This window comes from Alligator sinensis, unplaced genomic scaffold (assembly GCF_000455745.1).
Source record: "Alligator sinensis unplaced genomic scaffold, ASM45574v1 scaffold1289_1, whole genome shotgun sequence".
In the NCBI taxonomy this organism is placed as follows: Eukaryota; Metazoa; Chordata; order Crocodylia; family Alligatoridae; genus Alligator; species Alligator sinensis.
In genome coordinates this window covers 155189-162293 of record NW_005843360.1, presented here as the reverse complement: position 1 = coordinate 162293, position 7105 = coordinate 155189, and positions in this window count along the sequence as shown.

Below are 7105 nucleotides of genomic sequence, written 5' to 3'. Positions count from 1 at the left end.
GGGGGGGGGGGTCTCAGGGGGTGCTGATGCTGCCAGCTCTCTGGGTCCCCCTGCACCTGGTGGTGTCTTGGGGTCCCCCCCCTGTACCCAGGACTGGGGTGGTCTCAGGGTCCCCCTGCACCTGCCTCTGGGATGGGGTCTCAGGTGCCCCCTGATGCTGGCTTTGATTGGGTCTCGGGGTCCCCCTTCACCTGGGTCTGCAGGGGGGGTCTTGGGGTCCCCCTGCATCCAGGATTGGGGGGTGTTGGGGTCCCCACTGCTGCCAGATTTGGTGACATCTTGGGATCCCAAGGCATCCGGCTCTGGGGGTGGGTTTCAGGGTCCATGGCACCCAGGGGTGTGTGCAGGGCGGGTCTCAGGATCCACAATGCTGCTGGCTCTGCGGTGGTCTGAGTCCCCCACACCCGGCTCTGTGAGGATCTCGGGGTTCTCGATGCTGCTGGCTCTGAAGGGTCCCAGGGACCGGGGGAGGTCTCAGGGTTCTCCATGCTGGTAGCTCTCTTGGGGTCTCAGGGTCCCCTGGCACCCAGGTCTGGGGGGGTTTGGGGTCCCCAGTGCTGCTGGCTCTCCAGAGGTCTGGGTTATGTAGGTAATATATATTACCTATAAGCCAATTTCCAAAAGCAAACCTTTAAATACCATTTCTAAGCCAACACAAGGTGTCAGTTGCAAAACTTGCTTTTTTGTGGTTCTTTGCTGCAAGAGCACTTGGGACCAAAGAGGAACAAAGCGGGTGAGATGGAAAGCAAGTGCCCAACTTTGTTGCTGGAAATACCTGCCCAGAGAGGGCAAGGAAAGCTCACCCTGGTGACAAGCGGGAGGGCTCCATGCAATTCTGCTTCACAGGGGCCTGTGGAGCGTGGGGTGGGGAATCAAAACCTGCCTTCCCAGACTGAGAATTCAACCTGGTCCATGGTGGTGGAAGTGCCACATGAACCTTCAGGGAGGAGTAGTTAGGAGGCAGAAGTGTGAGCCACTCAGTCATTAGCAAGCTCCCCGTCCATGGCAAGGAATGGTACAATTCCCACACTTCCAGCAGCTGTCTGTGGGCTCTGGTTCCCCCACAGGCAGGCTCTTCATCACCTGAGAAGTCCTCTCTGCAATGAATGGGCCACTGGATCTGTGTGGAAACTCCATGCATTCTGCATGTTCGAAATTCCCTCCTCATCACCAACCTCAATCTCCTCTACTACAGCTGGAGACTGGGGCTCATAGTCATGTCCTATCTCCATCCTCTCTCTAATAACTCTTCAGGGCCTGGAGGACTGAGATCTAATCTCCCTCAGTCTTCTCTTCTCTTGACTTAATTGCCCCAGCTCTTTCAGCCTATTCTCATCAATCTTGCTTCTCAGGCCCCTAAGCAGTTTTGCCACTTTCTACTCAACTTTTTCCAATGTGTCCATATCTTGCTACGTGTAGACTCAACCCAAAACTCAACCCACTGCCCCCATAAGGCTTCCCAAGTTCTGAATCAATTAAGAGAATTGCTTCCCTGGAAGTGATCTGTCGATGCTGATGTCTCTCTGTAGGATATTAATACTCTGGGGACATGGTAAAGCCCCTCCTCTTCTGACCAGTTCATTAGTTAAGATTCACCCACAACTGCCATTCTTGCCTCCTTGGCTCTGGTGGAATGTCTCTCCTACTGCATTCGAGGAACATAGGATTGGAGAACTTCTGGGCCAGACAGTCCAGGATCCTGCTGTGGTTCTTTGCATACCACTCCCACCTTCTCTCAAGAAATTTAGCCTTCCAAAATTGGGATGCACATCTTAAGTAGGGAGCACAGAGCATGGTGCAAAAAACAGAACAGATAATGGAACAGAAGTACAGGGCAAAAAGCAGAGAGCAGAGCAGTGCAACAGATGGGACAGGGAGTTTTGGGCAGGGGTCATAGGGCAGAAAGCAGCAAGGTAGGGTGTGGGCCTGGGGTGAGTCACCCTTGCCCCTACTTCTGACTCCTCCCCTTAGGCATTACCAGGGACATGCGCCTTGCTTGCCTACCCCATTCTACAGTAGTGGATGTGGCCTGATCAAGGCTGTTGCACCTTCAGGAGGAGGCTCTTTAGTCTGAATCAGAAAGGCAGCACGTACAGGAAACAGCGCATGTTTTATGGCCCTCAAAAGCACTGACACGCATCAAATGGTCCCTGCCTGTGGTCTGATCCTCCCCCCATCTCTGCTCTTTTCAGAGGCTGTCCAGTGAGCTAGCTCATCACCTGAGGAACAAGCAGGTCAGTAGGGCTAACAGGGTGTCACTGCCTCAAAGCTCAGGGGTGCCACAAGCACAGCAGCCTTTGGGGCTGCAAGGTGGGAGATCAGAGGGGACAGGGAGCACAGTGGCAGGTAGGGCAGGGAGCAGAAAACAGAAGAGAAGATCAAGCAGGGAACACAAGGCAGGGAGCAGCAAGCAGAGCAGCAGATAGGGCAGGGAGCACAGTGCAGGTTGTCAACAGGGGCTTACCACCCCCAGGAGACCTAAAGAAGTCCTGCCCCCAGGTGAATGTAAGAAGCAGATGCTTGGCTCCAGTCTAACTCCCTTCAGGAAGAAACAAGCTCAGGTTTGTATTTACTGTTCAACTTGATGGTCACAGACAGAGCAAGAATCACTGCCTACCACTGAAAGCCAAAGCCTCCAGTGAAAAGAGAGAGAAAGAGAGAAATAATAGGGGAATTTAACCATGTTGGGGAATGACCAGTGGCACAAGCTCCCAGAGGAAGTGGCCTGTGCTCTGGCTTTTCATAACTTGAGCTCCAGGCTTCCACTAGCACCACAAACCCCTATCTGAGCTCCTACTTTCCAGGCACTATCCTCCCTTCCTGGGCTGGAGGAATAAGTATGAGTCTAGCCCTAGAGGCCCATGGCTCCGTCCTGAACAAACCCGTCACAGACCAACACGGCTAGAACCAACACCCCCAGGTAGAAGGGGAGACCTGATCCTATTATAATTAACCCATCCATAAACATTTCCTTCTATCTGTAGAATCTTTCAACTCATGAGAATGTGGATTGGTGACAGTACCAGTGGGGTTGAAAATACCTTACCTTAGACCATTTCACTTACATAATCCAATTCATACAAAGCTGTCTGTCTTGAACTCATGCTTGCTTTTACAGTTTTATGTAACAGATTGAGGTGGAGTTGTTGCCTTAGCCAGTTTATATGACAACACTGCATTGACTGCAGGTTGCACAGATATACAGGAACCAACTTTAACTCAGGTACAGGCAGCACGGAGATCAGCACAAACTAACTGCCTGAATACCTATTTTCACAGGCAGGTTTTGCAGCTCCCAGTAAGCTCTGTGCTATTATACAAATCAGGGCAACTTGTAAGAGACAGCCAAATGCACATGTTCAAATACATAGTTTAGTGTCACCACCCAGTGGCCTTTCTATGAATCTTTCTCTCTGTTTAGCCATAAAATAGATAAGCCCTAGTAGTTAATTTAGTAAGTTTATGGTAATTTCTATTCAGTGTGCCATCTTGCAGAATTAAATTCAAAGTATATGCCCATATTGAATAAACTCAGCCATTCTCTTTTCTTTGGTAACCACAGTAGCTGAAAATTCACATGCCTCAGGGATTTCACTGCTCTCTCTCATGACCTTGGTCCTCTTTGCTCAGGCTTTTCTGTGTTTAAGTTTTTATGGTTAGGATACTGGCAGATATGTCTGCTATTGCACGCATCACTTAATCTTAGTTAGCATTGGCTTTCCACATTATTCTAGTGCCAGTAGTTGATTTTCCATGTGCCGCCCTTGAAATAGAAAACATTTTCAGGTTAACATTGTAGCTTTCACTATGTGAAGCAGTGTTAAGTTTGTGTCACTTCTGAGCCATCACAGAAAAACGCTAATAAGTACAGTTGGTTGAAAAGCATTTGTTAAAACAGTTTTCTGTCAGAAAATGCCATTTTCATTCAGGAGAAATTTTTCAGAAAATCCTATCATTCTGAACAAAATTTAATTTAGAAAAAGTGAAAGCAACACACTAACATTTTAGAACAAAAATAACTTTTTATTTTAAAGTGCCTTCATACTTTTAATATAAAAATATTTTTCAATGAAATATTTTAACTTGAGTGGTCATTTTTCAGAATCATACACACACACACACACATCTTTTCATTTCAATTTGGGTAAAAGAAAGGGGTCAAAATCTTGAATTTTTTTCACGAGATGGATAATCTACTTTCTGACCAATCGTTCCCATGAGCAGGTACTACTGTAACTATCCATACTCCTGCACAACAAAATGACACACTATGAAAACTGGCTGGATTTCATCAGAGAAAATGAAAAGGAAGAAAGGAAGAGTAACAGATTCTTTTCTGGAGAGGCAGTGTTTATTGCCTTTGCCCCAAGCGTTGGAGTGGCCTAATGTTCTGGGGCTGAACAGAAAACAGCCAGCACAGTTAAGGACTCCAAGAGAGCCTGCATGGCCAGGAACAACTGAAGCCTAAAAAGGCATGGAGAAAAGCAGTCGGGGAGAGGAAAAATAAAATCTTCTTTAATAAGTAGCTCTGTAGAGAAATTTGCCTACAAGCCAAGAACAGAAAAGTTGCAGGAAGGCAACAGATTCCATAGAAACCAACAGGGAGGGATAAAAGCATGCTTTTTCTCTGAAAGGGTCAGCATCATTTTAGCCTTTTAATTTACATCCCTTCCTTCTCCTGGCACCTAGAAAAACCTAGATTTTCTTGCCTGACACTGCTCTTTGGTCACAAACATGTTACTGTTGACTCTCCTTTCCTTCCACACCCCTTGCTTTCAACAAATCCTACACACCCTACACATCAGAGGAGTACACTACAAAATGACAGACTGGTAGAGTTGTCAGAGCCACTCTTCAGAGTGGGGCTCGAACAAAATGGTATTTGTAACAGAAAGCTGACATAACAGGGATGTTACACATGGGTTTATTGACTTGGGTGAAGAACAGCTACAGGATAACATCAGGTATTCATCAAGGGCTGGGGGCACATTCTGTATCTGGGGGCAGAGTGGACGTGATACATTCAAGGACTGCAAAGATTCAGGGGAATACTGCCTATGCATGTGTAGAGTCTAAGGAAAGGCTGCATGAAGAGGAGAGGTAGACAGGCACCCTTGACAATGAACAGGTAGACTTGGAGTCAGATGTATTGGGGCCCTGGGCAAAGAGAAAATGGAAGGCCCCCTCCCCTGTGAGAGCTGGACTCCAGCAGGGGAAGGGGCCCTTTGCCCTCCTGGCGCTGCCACTGCCAAGGGCAGGGCAGGCCTCTATGCCCCACAGGCAGTGTTGCCAGGTATAGCATAATTATTGTATTTATACAACAATTTCAACCTTTACACAACATACCATCAATAATAGTAAAGATGTTCAAAATATAGCATATGATCATTTTTTAGGCAACTAATTGATACAGCATAACCAAGTCATTCTAAGGAAATTTTAAGCAACTTTTGGTCTTGCTCGCAGTACTTTTTTATGAACGCTTCACCTTTGACCCAGTTCTCACTCACTCAGAGTTACAGTGAGCAATACAAAGTAAATAAGAAGACAACTAATTTGCATGCTTATTTGCATGGCTATTTGCATATTTTTCAGTGTACAATAGTTTTTCAGTGAATATGATAATTTTGAGCTTCAAATACGATGTGTGGGACCCCTGGGACAAAGGCAGCAGTGAGGAGAGCCCTAAGCCCGCAGCTGACAGTCCACAGGTGGCCTGCATCTGCCTTCACCCTGCTGGGCTCAGCTCCGACCCTGGCAGGGAGAGAGGGGCTGGGCATGTGCCACCCCACCCCCAGCCTGGCCGGGTCCACCCAGCCTCCCCCGGGGGAAGCATTGCCAGGTCTTAAATATGAAGTTATTATATTTGACACTCAAAGTTATCATATTTGTTGAAAACCTATTGTACACTGAAAAATTTTTAATATAATAAAAACCTTAGTCTGTCTGTCTGTAATGCTCCAGGCCAACTGTGCATGCACTGCCGACAGGCCATACACCAATTGATTGCGAGGGCCCAGAGCATTACAGACAGAAACGGCAAGGGATCCGCTGCACCCGCCCCCACAACAGCCAGCAGGGAGGGGGAGGCAGCAGGGAAGAGGGGAGGAAGGGAGGGAGAGAGGGAGGGGAGCAGGAAAGGGAAGGCGGGGATTCTGGTGGCAGTGCCCCCACCCACCGCTGCCACCACCCGGCCCTGACCACAGCTGGCAGAGAGGGGGAGGTGATGGGGAGGGGAGGGGAGGTGGGGCATGTTGTGTGCTGCTGGGTGTCGATAGCCACTGCCGCGTGCAAACTCCCCTCCCACCCTGTTCCTGGGAGCTGGCGGCAGCGTGGAGTAGAGCAGCCAGTGCAGCGGAGGGCGGGGGAGGTGCATGGGGCTGGAGATGGGAGGCAACACAGGGCTGGATGCAGAGCAGTGGCACCATGAGGTGCTGGGTGGTGGCACTCCGTCCCCGCCTACCTCCTCCCCCCCATCATTCATGACAGGCAACTTGCTAGTAAGTAAATACATGTGCAAATAAGTAGGCAAATAAGTACATAATAAGTCTTCTTCTTAATACTTTATATTGCTCACTGTAACTTGCCAGTGAGTGAGTGAGAACTGGATCAAAGTTGAAGCATTTATTTTGATACAAGAATTATCCTACACCTGGTAACACTGGGCCCAGGCACTGCAGGGAGGGGGCTCCCAGACATCTGGGGGCTCCCGATTGGCAGGGGTCCTGCTGGCCCACGAGTTAATCTGCCTATGCTTGGGGTAAAGGGTACACTGAGTTGATAGACAAGGATGGCAGTGGAAGATCTGGGAAGAGGAACTGGGGTCCAGAGCACAGGAGAAGTGGGAGGCAGGAAGATGATACACACACAAGCCAAGCTGCACAGGTTGAAAGTGAAGGTAAAGGGATGCCAGGGGTAAGTGTTGGTCCTCAACAGAACCAGATGCTGAGCTCTGAGACCACACTAGTATGGGTGCCCTCATCAGAAAGACTGTGCTTCCTGGTACTGTACAGGGTAGCAGTCATTATTAGTGTGTCTGTTGTTCTGGTCAGAGCTGTAGTACTGCTGCCCAGCCTAACGTTTGTGGCTGAAATGGCCTATTCCA